We start from the raw sequence: 21,871 nt of genomic DNA on the forward strand, positions 1-21,871 counted from the left end.
TCAGCTAGTTGTCCAAAGAAAGCCTTGTTTATCTCATCCTTCTGATCTGGTGGTCTATAGCACATACCCACCACGACATCATCCTTGTTGCGCTTGCCTCTAAACTTAACCCAAAGACTCTCAACAGGCTTTTCTCCAGTTTCATACTGGAGCTCTGAGGAATCATACTGCTCTCTTACATTCAGTGAAACTCCTCCACCTTTCCTCCCGTACCTGTCCTTCCTGAACAGTTTATACCTCAGACTATGGGACTTCTGCATAGCCCATGTCATCTCCCAGAGGGCCTTCCACCTGCCGGGTGTCCGCAACACACGAGCCGATCATTTGAGCAGGGACTTCTCCTCCCAACATGAGTGGTCTCTCCACCCAGAAGTGGCTCACCAGCTCTTCCAAGTGTGGGGAACACCCCAGGTGGACCTGTTCGTGACGACGAAGAACAGGCGTTGCCCGCGGTTCTGTTCTGGGGGGGTCTGGGACGGGGCGCTATCTCAGATGCCCTCCTCCTGTCCTGGTCAGATCAGCTTCTCTATGCCTTCCCCACATTCCCTCTCATCAGCAGGGTCCTGGAGAAAGTAAAAATGGACAAGGCACGGGTCCTCTAATTGCCCCAGCATGGCCCCAGCAGCATTGGTACAGGACCCTCATGGGCCTGACACTGGCCATGCTGAGGCCACTGCTGCTCCGCCCGGACCTGCTCTCCCAGGACCGGGGCCATCTCCTCCATCCCAACCTAGCGGCTCTCCACCTCATGGTGTGGCTGCTCAGTGGCTAGGCGGGAAGGAGCGGACATGTTCGGAGGGGGTCCAGTGCATCCTCCTGGAAAGCAGACAGTCCTCCACATGCCGCACCTACTTGGTGAAGTGGTCCAGGTTCTCTAGATGGGCTGCAGAGCAGCGTGTTTCCCCAGTGGCCGCCCCAATCCAGCTTATCCTAGACAACCTAGGGCCTGGCACCCTCATCAGTCAAGGTGCACCTGGCGGCCATATCGGCCTTCCATCCTCCAGTGCAGGGACACATGGTGTTCTCCCATGCTACGACTGGACGTTTCCTTAAGGGATTGGACCGTCTTTTTCCATATGCTAGGCCCCCGTCCCACAGTGGGACCTGAACTTGGTGTTATCCCATCTCACGGGGCCCCCGTTTGAACCTCTGGCCATGTGCTCTTGGTCTCACCTCTCATGGAAGATGGCCTTCCTGGTTGCTATCACGTCAGCCAGGCGGGTCTCAGAGCTCAGGGCTCTGACCTCCGCACCCCTGTACATAGTTTTCCATAAGGATAAGGTTCTGCTCCGCCCACACCCTGCATTCCTCCCTAAGGTGGTCTCCGCCTACCACATGGGCCAGGACATTTTCTTGCCTGTCCTCTGCCCCAAGCCTCACTCGTCCAATGAGGAACACTGCTCCACATGCTTGACGTGCTTAGGGCACTGGCCTTCTACCTGGAACAGACTAAGCCATTCAGAAAGTCATCTCAACTGTTTGTTGCCTCGGCTGAGTGCATAAGGGGTCGGTCGATTTCCACCCAGCGCCTCTCCCATTGGATCACCTCATGCATTCATACCTGTTACGATCTGGCGAGTGTTCCTCCACCACCGATTGTGAAGGCATACTCGACTTGGGCCCAGGCCACATCGACTGCCTTCCTGGCTCACGTCCCTATCCAGGACATTTGTAGGGCCACTACTTGGTCTTTAGTTCACATGTTTACCTCGCCCTATGCAATTGTCTCCCAAACCAGGGATGACACCAGGTTCGGCAGGGCCGTATTCCATCCCGGGAATCTGTGAACTCCTACCCACCTCCAACAGATATAGCTTGGAATCACCTATTGTGGAATACACAGAAGCAATCACTTGAAGAAGAAAAGACAGTTACCTTTTCCGTAACTGGTGTTCTTCGAGATGTGTTGCTCATGTCTATTCCACATCCTGCCCTCCTTCCCCTCTGTCGGAGATGTCTGGCAAGAAGGAACTGAGGGTGGGGGGAGCATGCAGCTCCCCCTATACCGCGCCATGGAAGCGCCACTCCAGGGGTCGCAGGGGTGCTCCCCTTGGGGGTACTGCTAGGGGAAACACTTCCAGCACCAGTGCACGTGGCAAGCACACACACCTATTGTGGAATAGACATGAGCAACTCATCTCAAAGAGCACCAGTTACGGAAAAGGTAGCTGTCTTTTCTTATCGGCCCCAGCTGCCTTCAACACCTGTAGCTTCACCACACCACCCAGCCCTGCAAACTACAACCCTTATCCACTGCACTCAACCCCCATCACCATGCATTTTAGCCAGCCAGATGTGCAACACTCATTGCACAGCACTCCAGACAGGAAGACTGAGTATGAGAACAGGACATACGCAATCTGTGATTGAACCATTCCCCACCCCACTCCCTTGCCTTTTCTGTTTCCCAAGCAATTGTGTTCCTTTTCAATAACTGAATTTTATTTTCAATAAATGGCTTTTTTGGCTTTGAAAACATTCTTTATTATTGCATTAAGTAAAAGATACCTTAGCCCATGAAAGCAACAGGCACTGCAAGTCAGTGTCGCAAGCACAGATTCCTACTAACATTGGAACCACTGCACTTCACTCTCGTACAGGGCACCAAACATTACTGGTGGCTTTCAGCCTCACATTGCTTCCTCAAGGCATCCCTAATCCTTGCAGCCCTGCGCTGGGCCCCTCTAATAGCCCTGCTCTCCGGCTGTTCAAATTCAGCATCCAGGTGTTGAACCTCTGAGTTCCATGCCTGAGTGAATCTTTCACCCTTCCCTTCACAAATATTATGGAGGGTACAGCATGCGTACATAACCACGGGGATGCTGTCATCGACCAGGTCCAGCTTTCCATACAGGCAGCACTAGCGGCCCTTTAAACTGCCAGAAGCACACTCCAGAGTCATTCTGCACCAACTCAGCCTGTTGGTGAACTGCTCCTTGCTGCTTTCAAGGCTCCCTGTGTAGGATTTCACGAGCCACGGCATTAAAGGGTAAGCGGGGTCTCCAAGGATCACAATGGGCATTTCGACTTCCCCCCAGTATTGGGGCCAGCTCGTTGTAGAAACAGCAGGTCGCAGGGGCAGCATTAAAATTGTTATTCCTCAGCAGCTCAGGCTCCATTCCCACGGACTGAAAGGGAAGACAGAGCGTGCAGTACAAGAAATGTTGAAAGATGGCGCTAAATGTGGACGGAAGCACAGGGATTGCTGGGATGTGAACCAATGCATCATGGAGCGTTGGGACAGGACCCAGAATGCCCCGCATCGCATGCCCTCTTCCCACAAGCCCCAGAATGGGAAGAGGTGCTCTGTGGGATAGCTGCCCATAATGCACTGCTCCCAATGCCACTGCAAGTGCCGCAAATATGGCTACGCCCAGTGCGCTTGGAGCTGACCGTGTGAACACACTGCAGCGCTTTCCCTGCCGCGCTCTCCGAAGGCTGGTTTAACTCCCAGCGCTCTACATCTGCCAGTGTAGCCGTGCCCTTCGAGTCTTCTCTAACAGAAACAGCTCCAGTCCTGCTGAGGTGGAAGGGTCTGTCCCTGCAGACTCCAGCAATCTGGTGTCCCAAGTGATCTGAATCCGGGAATGAGATTGAAGAGAGTGTTCTTCCTGCTTTTCTGTGAACTAGAGTAAATCGAATGGCCAAAACAAACTAACAAACAAAGGCAGAGACAGCTGCTTCTGGCACCTGGAACCCGCCCGGCTCTGGACGCGGCTGGCTTGTGCGCTGCAAGGGGGCTGCTGAACTTAGTTACCCTGAGGGGTGCAGGAAAGGGTCCTGCCAGGGTGGAAGAAATAAAGCAGCCCGCCCTAGAAACCTTCGTCAGAGGATTGCAGGGAACTGCCCTGGGTCTGCGTATCTTGGCCCCCCTGAATGCTGGAGGCTGCTGGCTTGGCAGGGCCCTTCCAGCTCAGCAGGGCGGTGGCTGTTTCTTTAAGAGAAAATTTAATCTCGTCACGTGACCGCCTGGGTGACTTGACTTTCGCTTTCAATTTCGGGCAGCGCTGCCAGAGGGAAGCCCCGGGCTCTGCTCGGAGCCCAGAGATTTCTTCCCCGAAGGGCGAGGAAAAGCTGGGGAAACTGCAGCGATTTGGTAGCCAGGGACTCAGCCCTGCAATGGGATCAACTGAAAGAGTCACCGACAGTGGAAATCATCTCAACAAACCCCACGGAGTCTGATCCCACCCTGGAGATTGTACAATTTCTCCAGAAGGACCAATCAGGCAGGTTAATTTTGCTTCAAAATGATTGCTTGTATCCCCTCATGTGGACTGCTCATTGCCTGGCCAGATTGTTACTAACACAAAGATTAAATAACCCTGTGTAATTTGATTTACACGTTATGGAAACACTACAGTACAAGTAGGTTCACAATGATCGACACTCCGATGCCTTTCAGACTCTTGTCCTAGCGGCGTAACTCGGGATTTGCGCGGCAGGTTGGGTTCGACATTTGTTTCTTTTGCGGGTACGTTTCATTCAAGAACCCTGGGCCCGACCTTGTTCTCAGTGACGTCCCAGGGAGATTTGTAACAAGTAACTTCCTGTACTGAGAATACCGGACGAGCTTCACTGTGCCACACTCCCGGCTGTTCTGTCCTTCTGCCTCTTAACGTGCCAGTTTCTACCTCTGCCTGTGGGGCTGAATCCTGTTGTTTCTGATCATTTTCCTTTTTTCCCTTGAAAGTATTTCCACAATCAATCAAGACAGAAACTTGCATCCTGTTCTCCTTCTGAAGTGAGGGGGAATTAAGCATGTGCCTAAAGCAGACCATGAGCTCAAGTGTGCTGCTGAATAAGGGCTTCATGACAAAATTTAGAAAGAGGCATATTTACACAGCGGTTTTCAGATCATCTCCTACTGTGTGAACGGTGTGGAGGGGAGATTTCCTGAGGAAATCTATAGGACTAAAGGTAGTAAAAAAATAATTTTAAAACACATTTACAACAATAATTCACTTTTGTTTTGTTTAATATTTTATAGACTTTTTCATTTTTAATCAAATATTATTGAAACAGATTTTTTTTTTCAATCATTGTTACTCTTCTTTTAGCAAGAATAGGGGAGGAGTCAATAAATTGTTTTGATCAATTTGATTAGAATTTCTTTTTTGAATCAACTTGAACTATATATTCTCATTTAGCATCATTTCACTGAAAAATTAGAAACATTCCAATCATAGGAAAATTCATTTTTAATGTTTTTTTTAAATTCATTTTCTAATGAAAACATCATTTTGTTTAAACATTTTTTAACTGCGGCCACTGGGAGCTGCAGGCGGCCGTGCAAATGTAAACAAACTGGCAGCCCACCAGTGGATTAGCCTGACAGGCCACGTGTGGCCCGCAGGTTGCCCACCACTGGTCTAACCTGTTGTGACGTTATTGACATGAACTGGGACCGTATAGATCATTGTTACAACCAAGGTCCTGTAGTGGCACCAAATCTTGTATAAAGGGATCAAATAAAGTGTCTAAAACAAGGTTATGGTTTGCTGGTTAGGATTATGCTATCATTTTTGTCTTAAATCATTGCAACTATGTTACATTCAATACACTGTTTGTTTTCTCTCTTTTCTCTTGTCATCTGGATAAGTAACAGTGAGATGAAAGTTCTCTCAATCTGCCACAGCTCCAGAGCCAGAACCCTTCTACCCGATTTTATCATTTTCTTCATTACGTTTTATGTTCACAAGCTGGAATCAGGTAGGAATGTCCATGGCTTCTGCTGCTTCTTAGAGTATTGATTTATTTGTTTTGATTGATAAAATTTCTCTGTTTCACTAGTTTATTCCAAAGTGAACAAAAATTAGCACAAATCCCCAAGTGTATCAACACCAAGAAAATATAAATAACAATTGTTATGAGCTGGGTGAAACTTTGTTATGGGTTGAGTTAAAATCTTAGTCAAACTGATGTGTGAATGCACCCTTTTACTTAAGACAGTTGTAAGAGGCAATAAAAGGGGCCACACCTAAAACAAGGCTTAATAGAGTCTGCCCAGAGACTAGCACCAATGATGTGAAGGGTGAAAGGACATGGGCAGGGAGGAATCCTCTGGGTATTTTGACCAAATGTGGGTGTGAGAGCACAAACACACAGAACTGAGAACAGACAAGGAGAGAGAGGTGGAGACAAGCAAGCAAGGAAGCCAAGCAGGAGCCTGTGAGCACAGTGCGACCCTAGGAAAAGCTCGAGAGAGAGAACTTCTGGGTCTGTTGGTTAGGGAAGGTTGGGAGTGTAAGCTACGAAACTGTTCCATGTGTTCTTGGTTCCTCCTGCACTTGGAAAAGCAGGACTTGGTACATTCCTTTTCAATAAACGAGATTGCATCAAAGAGAATACCAGGCTATGCCAATTTGTTGAGGCATGTCTACACTACGAAATTACATCGACCTAACGTACATCGGCATACTTGTGCGTGTCTACGCTTTGCTCCTTGTATCGGCGGTGAGCATCCTCACCAGGAGTGCTTGTATCGACTGGACTGTCAGTGTAGGGCATTGTAAGAAGGCTCCTGAGAGCTGGAAACAGTCAATGTAGGCAATGCAGTGTCCACACTGACACTGCGTTGACCCAACTACGTCAACCTTGACTCTATGCCGCTTGGGGAGGTGGAGTTATTAAGTCAGTCTAGCGGGGTAGTTATGTCAGAAGGCACAAAATATAAGTGTAGCACTTCCATAGTTAGGCTAACGTAAGCTGCCCTGAATTGGCCCAACTCTGTAGTGTAGATCTGGTGTACATCCCACAGGAACATCCCTGAGGCTCCAAAATTTGACTAGCTGATGAGGTTGAAATGAGGTAACATTAAAATGTCTCCCCCTGACTTCAGGATTAATAACTCTTCAGCCACTGTCATGCTTCTGGAGTGACTCATGGCCATGAGTGCCTTCCTCAGGGCAGACTGTCAAACAAGGCAGACGCCCCAAGCTGGCGGTGTGGTCTGTAATTAGATCTCACCAAGCCAGTAACAAATGTGAACTCCTGGGTCACTATACCAGTCTTACCATGGAGTGACAGGCAGTCCCCTCAGACTCTCCAGCCTATCTTGTCACCCAGACAAACTGGACTTAGTGATAAAAGGTCACTTACACCATAAATCATGCGCTGTTTGCTTCCAGTCCCAAGAGACCAGTCACTTACCCTAGATGAATTGGTACCCTAGATCTTACACCAAAGACAATGCCTGAAGCCAATCCTGTAATAAGCTATCAAAAGGCTGATTAGCTAAGAAAAAGAAATTATTTACAGGTTAAAAGAAGTGAACATATACACAAATGAGTTACCCTCTTAATCCTAAGAGTGACAGCGTTATAAAGATCTGCCCATTCAAAGTGTCTTTCAGGGTGGACCCAGGAGATAACCCCTGGGGATCTTCATGTCAGCTACATTGTTTCCCTCTTCCAGCTTTCCAAGTGATGGGACAAGGCCTCCTGCACATACTTCTCCTTGGGTGGATGAAGAAAGAACAGGAGTACTTGTGGCACCTTAGAGACTAACAAATTTATTAGACCATAAATAATTTGTGGGCTACAGCTCACTTCATCGGATGCATAGAATGGAACATATTGTAAGAAGATTTTTATATATGTGTGTGTATATATATATACACACACACACACACACACCTACATATAGACACACACACACAGAGAAGGTGGAAGTTGCCATACAAACTGTAAGAGGCTAATTAATTAAGAGGACCTATTATCAGCAGGAGAAAAAACAACTTTTGTAGTGATAATCAACGTGGCCCATTTAGACAGTTGACAAGAAGGTGTGAGGATACTTAAAATTAAAAACAGAGAGAGGAGGGAAAGTATTAGCTCAAACACCCCAGCTGAGTTCACAGAGCTCAAGTGCAAAGTATGCCCTGTGAGCAGCAACCTGGTGCTCACTTTAGATAAGCTATTACCAGCAGGACAGTGGGGTGGGAGGAGGTATTGTTTCAGATTCTCTGTGTGTATATATAAAGTCTGCTGCAGTTTCCACGGTATGCATCTGATGAAGTGAGCTGTAGCTCACGAAAGCTCATGCTCAAATAAATTGGTTAGTCTCTAAGGTGCCACAAGGACTCCTTTTCTTTAAGTCAAGCAAGTGGTTGGCTGTCGGAAACCTTCTCCTCTTCCTCTCCATGGATGCCAGTTGAACAGGCTCTGAATGAAGCGGGGGTTCTGGGGCAAGGCTAGTAAGATCACGTAACTGAAGATTGCATCGTACACACAAGTGGAGAGAAATAAAGCAGCAACATTAAATCTGTCGGTTCCTAACATATTCAGTGCTTTATTTGGCAAGCTAAGGCCTTAACTCAGTAAAGCATTTAAGCATCTCCTTAAAATTAAACATGTGTTTTCGCTCCCTTCCTGAAGAAAAATTATTTCCTGAATGGTACCCTAATAATGTTCTTTAAATTAGTTTAAATATTTTTAGAACAGTCAAAAAACTTTAAAACAATCTCCAACAGAAAGCACTGATTTGAAATGTTTGCTAATGCTATGCAAGTTAAATCTGTCAGGAGCCGCTTGTAAGGGTAATGGTAAAACATATTTCAGCTTCCATTTAAACCAGTGGTTCTTAACTTTTACTGCATGCCTGCACCCCTTTGGTTCTCAAAATATGTTCTCGCACCCCTTATCAAAAATCGTTGAAGTAGGTCAGTTCTTTAAACCTAGATATGTCGTAACTATAGAATGAAAGAGAGATAATTATATTTATTTTAATTTCGCAGTAAACTTAAGAATACATGAAAAATTACACACTTTTTATTTTAAAGTTTACCGGCTCAGTGACTCTTCTGCTGTTGCTTTTGTTCAATGATGTTCAAGAAACGAGGAACGTTTTTTGAAGTAGCCACACGCATGTCATCACTCACATTTAGGTGGTTTCTGGCCTTTGTTTTGATGTGTAAGAGTGATGAAAATCCTCTCTCTCTCTCTCTCTCACACACACACACACACACACACACACACACACACACACACACACACACACACACACACACACACGTATGTAGTCACAAATGGCACAAGGATCTCCAGCGCTGTCTTCGCCAGTTGTGGAAATGGTGCTAGTTTAGCACACCAGAAATTCTCAAGCTTCATTGTCTCAAACTCTATTCGGATTCGACCATTGGCTCGTAATTCAATGAGATCATCTTTTGTGAAATCACTAGCGTTGATGGAATCCAGGTTAAAGAGAAATGGATCCAGTATCCATTTCTTTGCCACATCAAGATCTCCCATGGAAAAATATCCTTAGAAAGAGTCACTCAGCTGTTGCAAATGCTTTGTCACTTCAGTTGCGATGGTCATTCCTTCATTTTCCAAAACAACTGTTTCTTCAAGAAAAGGAAAGTTAGTGAAATTTCTTCTCAACAGGCTTTATCCAAACTGGAAGTTTCTGAATAAAAACAGATAACTTCTCTCTGGTCATTACCGTGTTCATCCCAGTTCCTTGCATAGATGTGTTGAGTTCATTTAGGTGTGTGAATACATCTGCCATGTACAATAGGCAAAGGATAAACTCTCTATTTTCAAAGTCATCAACTAAATTTCTGCTTTGATTAAAAGAGACTTATTTCTTCGCACATTTCAAAAATACGAGTAAGCATTCTGCCACGGGAAAGCCACCTCACTTCGGTATGGAAAAGGACAGTGTGCTCGGCCCCAATTTCTTTGCAAAAAGCATGGAAGAGGCGATGATTTAGAGCACGTCCTCTGATGAAGTTTACTGCGCTCACTGCAGTAGACAAAGTATCCTTCAATTCTGTAGGCAAAGTCTTTGCGGCAAGGGCACGAGAGTGCAACATACAATGTGTGATCATGATACGAGGTACTTCTTTCTTTACGTAGGCAACAAATCCTGAATTTTTTCCTAGCATGGCAGAGGCACCATCGGTGCAAATTGATGCACACACGTCAAACATTATCTTATGCTTCAAAAAGAAGTCTTTGATGAGACTGAACACATCGACTCCTTTTGTAGTTAATTGCAATGGTTCACAGTACAAGAATTCGTCTAAGATCTTTCTCCTTCACGTACTGCTCAAACACCAACAGCTGACTGCAGCCATCAACGTCAGTTGACTCATCAAGCTGAATACCCACTTTAAGAGGACTGGCTTTCATATCTTCTAGAACTTGCTGCAAGGTATCCTGGCTCATCACATGAATTCTAGAACGGATCACGTCATTTGACAAGGGCACCTGCTGAAGCTTCTTTTGTGCATCTCGTCCCAATACTATTTTTGTCATTCCCAATGCACAACGTTTCACTAATTCCTCAGCTACTGTAGGGGGCTTCTTTTCCTTGGCACGCAAATATGCCACTTGATAGGATGCTTGTAACAAGGGCTTCTCAAGTGACACAAACCCAAACGTCCTCAAGGTTCCACTATGATCAAATCGTGCCTTTGTAGACTTCGGGGTGTCAGTGTCATGTCCAGCAGCTTCACCACCATGCTGTTTGTTGAAATGTTCAGACAGCTCGATGGTTTGAGATTGGCATTTGAAAATAACGAGCCACACAGTACACATTGCGGTCGTTGATTTCCATCCTTCTCTGTTGTACAAATGAACCCGTAACGAACATAGTCGTCATTCCATTTGCGTTTCTTCAACATGGCAAGGGTTACTGAAATGAAAAAAAATATCAATGGAGATGGGGGGCCTATACACTTTTAAATGCATATTAAATATATGTAAAGTAGTTTTATGTTATTACTCACCACAAATAGTACAGTGGGCACACACAAATCCACAAGTACGACCCAGAGATGTTGGAGTTTTGCTGTGAAAGTAAACTGTAACCGGCGCGCTAACAGCGGCTAACTGAATTCAAACAAAGCTGCCACATCATCATCTGTGCATGTGTCAAGAAACACCCCCCAACGTGGCGGTACACTGTATTTTGTAGCGAGATAATTTCACTACCATTAGCTTAAAAACTTGAAAATAGATTTTTTGTTTGTATATTACAGTAATCGTTAATAAATACGTAGGTGATGAAACAAAGTAGTTGTACTTACGTGCCTGTGCCTAATTTGTGTTTTCGATGATTTATCTTCTAAAAAAATCTGGCATGTCTCGCACCCCCAGAAAGGGCATCTTGCACCCCCAGGGGGTGTGTGCACCCCAGGTTAAGAACCACTGATTTAAACTAATAAATTATGGATATACAAATTATAGTTATCCAAATGCATTGTTGTAAAATTCATATATAAATTCAGGACACATCCTATTCAATGACAGAGCACTGCAATAGATGCACAGAATATTTAATATATTTATTTGATCTTTTCTGTGCCCTGGTGCATTTTACAGCCCGGTTCACAGTGATTGGACCTGATCACCCTGTCACTGCCATCATGGGTGAGGACATTATTTTACCCTGTCACCTGTCCCCCAAGATGAGCGCTGAGAACATGGAAGTGAGATGGTTCCGATCTGAGTTCACTTCATTTGTGCACCTGTATCAGCATGGGAAGGATGAGTATGGGCAGCAGATGCCAGAATATCATGGAAGGACAGAGCTTTTGAAAGCTGGCATTGTGGATGGGAACGTTGCCTTGGGAATTGTCAATATCAGACTTTCTGATGAAGGACAGTACCGCTGTTTTGTTCAAGATGGTGTCTTTCATGAAGAAGCTGTATTGGAATTGAAGGTAGCAGGTTAGTAACATGTGTCTGTCTCTTTTTAGATGGCTCTTAGACCCAGACCCAAAAAAGCACTTGGGCACCTAACTCCCCACTTCAGTTGAAAATTTAGGTGCCCCTGAGATCCTCAAAGTAATCATTAAATTAAGTAGTCATTAGGCGCGAGAGAGAGACTCTCTGTAGTCCAGTGGTTAGGGTACCCACCTGGTAGGTGGGAGACCCAAGGGCTAGTCCTCCTGCTCTAATTAATCTTTGATTATTTATCCAATCTGGACAAACCATTGGAAGAGGGGATCTGGACTGGGGTTTTCCCATCTCCCATGGCTGTACCCCAGCCACTGGACTACAGTCTCTTTTTCTCTCTCTGGCCCAATGACTATTTAAATATTTATAAATAGTAGAAAAGTCATTGGGCCAGAGAGAGAGGCAAGATTTTTCTATGCCATTATCCTTAAATTTATCTGTTCATACTAAAACATTTTCAATTAAACAGTTCATGTTGTTGGATTGAGATTCACTTACTCAGCAGGTGGGTCTAACAAATCTTTAAGGCAAAACACTCAGCAAGTAGCAATCAATTATTCACAGGCTGGAAGCTCATTGGGATGATCCCGTCAGTCACCTCCAACAATGGACAATACAGCTTCAACCTCCCTTTATTAACCAAGCTTATTTATAACTTGGTTATATTATATGTATGTATCAGTGTGATAAATGGGGTGGGGGGGGCGGTAGCTCCCTTTTATGGACACCCAGCCAGCCAATAGCTATAAAATCCCTTTTAGTAGCTGTTCTCTAATTGCTCTACCTGTAAAGGGTTAAAAAGTCTCATTGCTATGCGTAGGTAAAAGGAAGTGAATGGGCACCTGGACAAAAGAGCCAATGGGAAGGCTAGAACTTTTTAATATGGAGAAGAGACTCCCCTTTTGTCTGTCTGTCGTTGCTCTCCCAGGGAGAGGCGGACAGGGCAGCAGCTATGCTGTAAGAAGCTTGGGCCAGGTATGAAAATCAGTATCATACCTAGAAACTACTCATTTGAAACCCCAGATACGTAAGTAGAGCAGGAAATGTCTAGGAAGACGTGATTAGGTTTATCCCTGTTATTTCTTTATGGCTTGTGGATTCCCCTGTGCTAACCCCAGGTGCTTTTGTTTTGCTTGTAACCTTTAAGCTGGACCTCAAGAAAGCTATTCTTGGTGCTTAATCCTTGTAGTTGCTCTTTTAAAATCTAGCAATAGCCTGAGTTCCCAGATGTGTTTTCTCTTTTTTTAAAATAAAATTTACCTTTTTTAAGAACAGGATTGGATTTTTGTGTCTTAAGAGGTTTGTGCAGTTTTTTAAATTAGCTGGTGGCAACAGCTGATCTTTTATTTTTTTCTTTCTCAGCTCTTCCCGGGGGCAGGTGTGTGTGTGTGAGAAAGGGCTTAAGGGTACCCTACAGGAAGGAATTCCCAAGTGCGCCTTCCTGGGCTCTCAAAGGGGTTCTGGACTTGGGTGGTGGCAGCATCTACCAATCCAAGGTCAGAGAAATGTTGTAATCTTTGAAATAGTACAAGCCTGGAGTGGCAAGTATTAATTTTTAGAGTCATTGCGGGCCCCCACCCTCTGCACTCGAAGTGGCAGAGTGGGGAATTAGCCTTGACAATTAGTCTCCCATTTCCATGTTCTCTCCTCCTCTGTCAGTACAGGTTTAGTGTTACTTCAAACCAATCTTTTCTTGCTTTGTTACTTTTATCTTTTTTTTCTCCTCACAAACATGATCACTACACATATGCAGTTCTGCTTATGCTGTTAAACGTTATCAGAACAAACTCTGAAAATCCACAACAGGCTTCTGGCAGGCCTAAAGATGAGTTTGCTCCCAAAATATGCCACTCTTTTTGCTGCAGGTATCAGCTGATCTGCAATTGGTCTCGGCTGGGACAGTAGTGAAGAGAGCACATTTCCTCACCTCAATTGCATTAAAATAATTTAAAAAAAATCTTTGTTCAGTGACGGTTCCATTGGCATCAAGACACACTGCCCCCGCTCCAGTACCTGTGGTTATCAAATGTGCTCTAGCTGAATCCCAGCGTATGGACTTAAACACACAAGAATTGCCCTACTGGGTCAGACCAAAGGTCCATCTAGCCCAGTGTCCTGTCTTCTGACAGTGGCCAGTGCCAGGGGCCCCCAGAGAGAATGAACAGAACAGGCAATCATCAAGTGATCCATCCCCTGTCGCCCATTCCCAGCTTCTGGCAAACAGAATGAATTAATGGAAGCCCTATGGCCTGTGTTAGGTAGAACGTCAGACCAGATGATCACAGTGGTCCTGTCTGGCATTACAATCTATGACTCTCTGAAAGCAAAACTTTTAAAGTTCTCTGATTGGCCTTCTCTGATTGGCCGCCCACCTGCGCAGCCTCTCTGGCCTGCTGAAGCCCCATCTAGCATAGGAGTGGGGCAGCCACCCCACTACAGTGCCTCTCTGTCTTTCTTATCTGCGCTGCATCAATTACAGAAGTGAACAGCAGTGCAATAAGCAGGAGGGTTTCTGTAGGCTGAGGTACTTTGGCCAGGCTATTCAGTATCTACTCAGAGCATCCACATTAGTGAATGCTTTCCCAGGTTTATACTCAAACTCATAGTCATAAGCTGATAAGCGAGTCCATCTCTGGATCCTGGCAGATGCCATTGGGGTACAGGTTTGCTCTCACCATACAGACCTTTCAGAGATTGATGGTCTGGGTGTATAAAAAAATGCCTGGCATATAGGTAAGAGTGGAACTTCTTTACCCCACAAACCGCAGCTAGCCCTTCTCATTTTAGTTGGGAATAGTATTTTTTTTTCTGCTGAAGCCTGTGACCTTGGTGCATAAGTGATGGGACGCTCAGATTCAGCTGGCATTTGGTGGGCTAATACCGCACCCACCTCGTATGGTGACGTGTCACCAGACAATACTAGTCCTTTCTGACTATCATAATGAACTAAATCCTAACTATACATATAAAATGATGGGGTCTAAATTACCTGTTACCACTCAAGAAAGAGAGCTTGGAGTCATGGTGGATATTTCTCTGAAAATATCCACTCGATGTGCAGCAGCAGTCAAAAAACCTAAGAGAATGTTGGGAATCATTAGGAAAGGGAAAGATAATAAGGCAGAAAATATATTGCCTGTATATAAATCCTTGGTACGCCCACATCTTGAATACTGCATGCAGATGTGGTTGCCCCATCTCAAAAAAGATACATTGGACTTGGAAAAGATTCAGAAAAGGGCAACCAAAATGATTAGGGGCATGGAACGGCTTCTGTATGAGGAGAGATTAAATAAGACTGGGACTTTTCAGCTTGGAAAAGAGACGACTAAGGGGAGATATGATAGAGGTCTATATAATCATGACAGGTGTGGAGAAAGTAAATAAGGGAGAGTTATTTACTCCTTCTCATAACACAAGAACTAGGGGTCACCAAATGAAATTAATAGGCAGCAGTTTAAAACAAACAAAAGGAAATATTTCTTCACACAACACACAGTCAACCCGTGGAACTCTTTGCCAGAGGATGTTGTAAAGGCCAAGACTATAACAGGGTTCAGAAAAGAAGTAGATGAGTTCATGGAGGATCGGTCCATCAATGGCTATTAGCCTGGATGGGCAGGGATGTAAAACCATGCTCTGAAGTGTTCCTAGCCTCTGTTTGCCAGAATCTGGGAATGGGTGACAGGGGATTTATCACTTGATGATCACCTATTCTGTGCATTCTCTCTGAAGCACCTGGCACTGGCCACTGTTGGAAGACAGCTTACTGAGCTAAATGGACTATTGGTCTGATCCAGTATGGCCAGTCTTATGACTTTAGTAATTTCCTTGCTTTGCAAAAGCTATTTTTTGACCCCACTGGAATTTCTTCCATTCTATAACAGTTTGTGTAATGGAGCCAATATAGATGTCAAGTTGGGAAAAAAATTACCATAATAATTTAAAAGGCCTCGAAAGGATTTTTTTATAGGTTTTTGCTCCACAAACACTCAATAAAATGGCGTGTTTCTTGTTATCATCATCTGTATCATTTGTGATGAAGTACTGAGAGAGTCTGTCTCTGAGTACTGAATCCAGTCCTCCTGGAATACATTATGCTCTTTCATTTTTTCCACATGCAGCCATTTTTTCTTTACAATTAAAAAAAAGAGGTTTTCACTTACTCACGCAATGTGTAGAACTTGGTGCTTGTTGTTTTCATTTTATCCTCATCGCCTTTGTAGGGCTGGAAGGGGTCTTGAGAAGTCCTCAAGTCCAGCCCCCTTGTGCTGACACAGGACCAAGTAACTCTAGACTGTCCCTGACAGGGGTTTGTCCAGCCTGGTCTAAAAAACCCCTCCGATGACGGAGATTCTACAGTCGACCTTGGAAGCCTGTTCTGGAGTTTAACTATCCTTCCAGTTAGAAAGCTTTTCCTAATATCGAACCTCAATCTCCCTTGCTGCAGATTAAGCCCATTCCTTCTCCTGCCTTCAGTGGACATGGAGACCCAAAAGAGATTAGAACTAAAAAAGGGGATCTTCTATTCTGGTACATGTTCACAGTGACAACTAACCGAGCTGCCATCTTGAGAAACTCCTTCACGTGCGCCACAACTCCCCGGAGCACCATTAAGGCGTCTCAGAGCAAATAGCTACCTCACATTGGCCACCCAGAGGTCATAAGCATAACAAATATGCCTCCAACATTATAAAATCAGAACTCAAGGGGAAAATCTCTTGAATTCCTTGCTCCCTTCACATCACCGACAACACTGCTGATAAGACGCTCCAACATTCTGTAAGGCTTTCGCTTCCACCTCGGAGACCCCAGTACTGCAGCACAGTTAAGCAAAGGTTTAACAAGTGCTCAAGTCCCGTTGAAGACATGTTTCCATGAATATCAGCCATAAAGAAAGTGTATTCAATCGTTTTGTTGAAAATGTAAACTTTTATATGCTGGGCTGTATATTTATCTGATTTAACATGGATTCATTTTAGCTTCAGGCTCTGCACCTCGCATCTCTGTTGAGGGTCACCAGGATGGAGGGATCCAAGTGGTGTGTCAGTCGGCCGGATGGTACCCAGAGCCCGAGGCGCTGTGGAGAAATCTCAAAGGGCAGCCTTTATCTTCATCAACTGAAACCAAATCTGAAGAGCAACATGGTCTCTTTGAAATAAAAAATTCTATCGTTATAACAGAAAATTCAAACAAGAATTTGTCCTGTGCCATAAGGAACACCCACCTGAACCGAGAAAAAGAATCAATAACATTTTATATATCAGGTCAGTGACCACCAAAACCCCACGCTGTAATATCCAACAGGAAGAAATCAGATGGTTAAATAATACACAAGTTAAAATACTCCCTCACAAAAAGCTACGTTAAGATAAAGTTTAGGTGGAGAGCACACTTTAGGGTAAAATGCATTCCAGGGATATTGTAGTTCTCCCCAAAACAAGCATTTTAAACCCAGTAGATTCAGGGTTAAGGTTAAATGTAAAAGAAATCCAAACATGTTAATGAATGGAAGTGCCCTGCAGTAACACTATATATGTATGTTATTGTGATTCGAACAGGATGATTAGTGTTTGTAGTCCCATATTACATGAAATGGATATTTAAAGTCACATTAGATTTTCATTCTCATCCAGTCACCACAGGGCAGTGGTAAGATATATTGGGGGCCCTACTGATTGGTTGGACTTTGTGCTTCCTAGTGGATTGATGGATCAAGGACTAGGCTTCTTGCCCCAGTGAATATGCAGAGGGAGAAGTGATATGCTGTGATCTCTTCAACACAGAGGAGATTTGTTGAGTCTCTGCTCATGGCAGGTCAGAAGCAAGGCAGGGCCATGAAAGTCTGGAGCCCCGGGAACAATCATTTGAGTGTGTCACTCACTAAAAGGTCCACGTTTTAATATGAAGTTTGATTTCTCACCCTTTAGCAAACTTCACAGGGAAAGGGGTTGCCATAACAACAAAACCCTGTGGGCGTGATCCAAAGCCCGTTAAAGACATCAATAAGATTTGGATCAGTGCCTATGCCCCCATTTAGTGGATCAGTTCCTCTGCCAGGAATTCCTATGCTGAAGTGAAGAGTATTTGGATATTTATCTGCTCTCCCTTAATTATTGATTTCCACTCGTAAAGCCTCAGATTTTCTTTTACTCTGAAATTCCCTGGGGTTACAAAAGTTTAAATTTTACTTACGTGTAAGTTTTCTGTGGGGAAATTTGATGAGTAATTATGATTTCTCTTCCTACATGTTTTAACTGTAGTAGTAATTTCATAAAAAGAAGGAATCACTTTTCCCTGAATTGGCTCCTGGGTTGGGTGATGGGGTCAGAGGCTCCGCTTAGTCAACAAAATTAAGAACGTGTGTAAGGGAAGCAGAATTAAAATCTAAACAAGCCCACTACTAATTATATAGATAATTATTCACACACATACCCATGTGTGCACACACACTGATTTTTCTTTTTTTAAGGATCAGAACAATGTGTTGTTCCCTAACCCCATTCTCAGAAATAGTGGAACCATTTTGGCTGAAACTTTTCAAAAAGAAAAGTTCAGCCTGAGGCAGACACCCAGCATGGAAATTTTCTCCCCAAATGGTAAAGTTCGGCAAAGTAATGAGCAAAGGAAAAGAAGACCCTATAATGGGAAGTGTGTTTAACAACAAGTGATGTGACTAGCTCCACCTAGAGAGAGAGAGAGAGAGAGAGGAGGGGATGAGGTGTAGGGTGGTATTTAGTATTTAATACATCATTCAGTACTACCAAAAGAGTGTGACCAGAACCTCTTTTTAAAATTGGTTTCTGCCAGTTTTTATATTGCAGGGAGCAAATTTTTCCACACGTATTTGACGCAAATCCTGATGTGACGCATTTTCCTACAATAAAAGTGTACTTTTGGTTATTACTGTTTTCAAACTAATGGTGGGCTTTGTGTTTCAGATTCTTTTTTCCCAAGAGCATCTCCCTGGATGGTGGGTTGGAGTGTGACTTTGGTGATTTTGTTGGTGTTCGTCGGCCTTACGCTTTTTCTGTTCAAATTAAAAGGTAAAGCTCCAAAGGGGAAAATGCTGTGTAATCAGAATGAGATTTCTCCTTAGAACAGACAGTTTAGACTTTTCTACATGAGAAAGTTACACCAGCTTAAGATGTGAATTTAAATGGATTTTTTTTAAGCCAGAGCAAGCTCCTATGTGGACACATATGAATTTAAGAAGACCTTACTTCAGTTTAGTTTAAAACTGTTCCTATTCATCTTAAGATAAGCCTAAAACTAGGTTTGCACTAGTTTAACTAGATTTTCCGTGGGGCCTGAGGTAGTTAGGTTCCCAACTCCCATTGGAATTCAATATGCTTTGGCTCTTAACTCCCCTCGGCTCCTATGAAAATCCCTGCCTTATGGGGTTTTTGATTGCCTGTGTGCTGTTTGTGACCATCTGTGTTCTAGGACAGGTCTATGTATGTAAATAATCAAATTACACTAAGAAGGTAGCCAGACCCTGTGTCACCGATTTCTCTTCCACTGGGAACCCAACATGCAAGTCCCTGGAGAGCTGCAACAGCTTGGTGGAGGGGCAACATTATTATTACTTGAGGACTCATAATGAAAAGATCCTTTGAAATCTGGAGTCACTGAAAATGTCTCTTAATAATTGTTCTTATGTTTTCTTTTTTTAGGGAAACATCTCAACACTATCAGTAAGTTCAGTTTTTCTCCTGGCAGAACCAATGTTATGTTATGAAAGATTTTTCAATGACTGTGACAATGTCAACTTGAAAATCATAAGCGACACAACCAATACTAATTTCATAACTTGTTACGTCGGTAACGGGTAGGAAGCCAGGACTGTACATGTGTCTTGAGTGTGGCATTTTTTTTTTGTTTATTATTTAGGTAAACTTCAAACAGAGCTAGGTAAGGGTGTTTTTTTAATTATTATTCGTGTCTGTCACTGATACAGCCTTTTCTATGATAACGAATCCTATTGATACTGCATTTGTCTGGCTTAATTCTCATCCCCATCTATGTGTTTGCTTCCAGAGTGGAGGAGATCCCTGGGTGATGCAGGTAATTAAAAATCATATTTAGTCAATGAGGGATCCTGCTCCCTTTCGCTGTGCAAATAAACAAGGAGAAAACTATAATATTTCCCAGGTGGAAGAAGGGAGGGTGCTGAGGTTCAAAGGAGGGAGAGGAATGGACCATCCTCACATGTCCTGCTTACACATTGCTCCCATAACTCTGGAAACGTCCCTGCTCCAAGTGACTGAGCACTTACTAAAAAGAAAAGGAGCACTTGTGGCACCTTAGAGATGAACAAATTTATTAGAGCATAAGCTTTTGTGAGCTACAGCTCACTTCATCGGATGCATCGGAGCTCTAGCTCACAAAAGCTTATGCTCTAATAAATTTGTTAGTCTCTAAGGTGCCACAAGTCCTCCTTTTCTTTTTACGGATACAGACTAACACGGCTGCTACTCTGAAACCTGAGGACTTACTGTTTCTTAGGATCCCCGCCCTAGTGTCAGGTAGAGGAACAAGAGCCCTGACCAGACACACGAGTTCAAACCAAGGAGTCCCTGTGATCAGTGTTCATCTTGTGCTTCTTTTCTCCATTCATAGTGATCTCCCCTTTCTGTTCTCTCCATCAGATCCCAACTTTCTGCTGTTTTTAACCATCTCATCCACGTTCTCCATTCATTCATTTATATCAGCCCCTCCATCCCAACTCTCTTCTCTTGTAGAAGCTCCTTGCTCATAAATAAAAATCTCTCTGTTAGAAATAAAATCTAGAATGATAATTCTCTTTGTCTGGCCCTGATGACTAGTTACAGAGTTTTTATTAGGGAATCTATGGAATCATGTCACTATCGACAGATCTCCGACCTGTGGCAGGATGGAGCAGGCGTCAGGCTGGTGTCAACAAGAGACGTCCAAGCTCCAGGACTTTACATACAAGGGAGGGAGGGTACATCAGAGAAAAGATAGTTGTGACCATGTGAATGATGTGAGGGGAAATCTCCTAGGGCTTCCCTGTGATTCCAGGGTCTCTGATCCCCACTCTGGGGATAGATGGGTGCACTAGGGGAAAGATTCTGTCTCAGGACTGGGTCAGTAAATCTTTATGCTCTGTCACTGACCTGTCTCTGACTGGGGAGTGAAACTCAGGAGTGAATGCTGAGATCTCAGAGCTGCTCCCCATTCAGAGCTGGGTAAATCCTGGAGGAAGGAGATTTCCTGGTTCACACTCCAGCGGGGACAGATTCTGTCACTGATATGATGAGACATTCCCCCAGGGCGGAGCTGTGCCCCTAACGCTCTGATTCTCTCTCCCCCTAGCAAATGTGACACTGGATCCAGACACGGCTCATCCACAACTTGTCCTGTCTAAGGATCGGAAAAGTGTGAGATGGGCAGACACATGGCAGGATGTGCCCCACCACAAGAATCCTGAGAGATTTGACATTGAGCGCTGTGTGCTGGGCTGTGAGGGGTTCACCTCAGGGAGACATTACTGGGAGGTGGAGGTGGGGGTGGGGCTACTCTGGGCTGTGGGGGTGGCCAGAGAGTCTGTGAGGAGGAAGGGAGGGATCAGCCTTAGCCCTGAGGAGGGGATCTGGGCTGTGGATCAGAGGCAGGGCCAGTACCAGGCTCTCACCTCCCCTGTGACCCCCCTAGACCTGAGCCGGGCCCCCAGCAGGATCCGGGTTTGTCTGGACTGTGAACAGGGGCAGGTGACATTTATCAATGCTGGAGATGAGGCCCCGATCTTCACCTTCCCGCCGGGCTCCGTCCCTGGGGAGAGAATCCGCCCTTGGCTCTGGCTGGGGATGGAAAGCCAGCTCAAACTGTGTCACACTTGCTACTTATAATCCCTTAAAATAATCTTTCTGTAGCTAATAAATCTCTTTTATATTTCACCTAAAACAGTGTGTTTTGGTTGAAGTGCTTGGGAAATCTCAGGTCAGTTTACAAAGGCTAGTGTGTGTCCTCTCCACATCGGGGGGGGGGGGGGCGCGGGGGCGGACTGGGTGAAATGAACTGACACTGGCCAGGCTTCTGTGCAAGATGGTAAAGTTCTGCGGTGCAAGGCTGAGGGGCTGGGTGAATCAGCTGGAGCCTCTCTATTGTTGGTTCATGAGTTGCTCGCAAAAGCATTCGTGTAACTCGGTTGGGTGAGTCCCTGC

The 21,871-nt window shown here is 44.7% G+C and overlaps 1 protein-coding gene and 1 pseudogene across 2 annotated transcripts in view; one reads left to right on the top strand and one right to left on the bottom strand.

Moving 5' to 3' along the window:
* LOC144275259 (E3 ubiquitin-protein ligase TRIM39-like) overlaps nt 1-21,871 on the bottom strand; it is a 412,642-nt gene that overhangs the window by 203,649 nt on the left and 187,122 nt on the right. The gene's annotated exons all lie outside the window — the stretch shown is intronic.
* On the top strand, nt 4,251-21,611 carry LOC144275256 (butyrophilin subfamily 1 member A1-like; annotated as a pseudogene). Its single transcript, XR_013348003.1, has 9 exons — nt 4,251-4,471; nt 5,600-5,709; nt 11,328-11,675; nt 16,667-16,951; nt 18,626-18,730; nt 19,361-19,381; nt 19,578-19,598; nt 19,725-19,751; nt 21,024-21,611. The product of XR_013348003.1 is annotated as a butyrophilin subfamily 1 member A1-like (transcript).

Source organism: Eretmochelys imbricata, chromosome 14 (assembly GCF_965152235.1).
Source record: "Eretmochelys imbricata isolate rEreImb1 chromosome 14, rEreImb1.hap1, whole genome shotgun sequence".
Lineage (NCBI taxonomy): Eukaryota > Metazoa > Chordata > Testudines > Cheloniidae > Eretmochelys > Eretmochelys imbricata.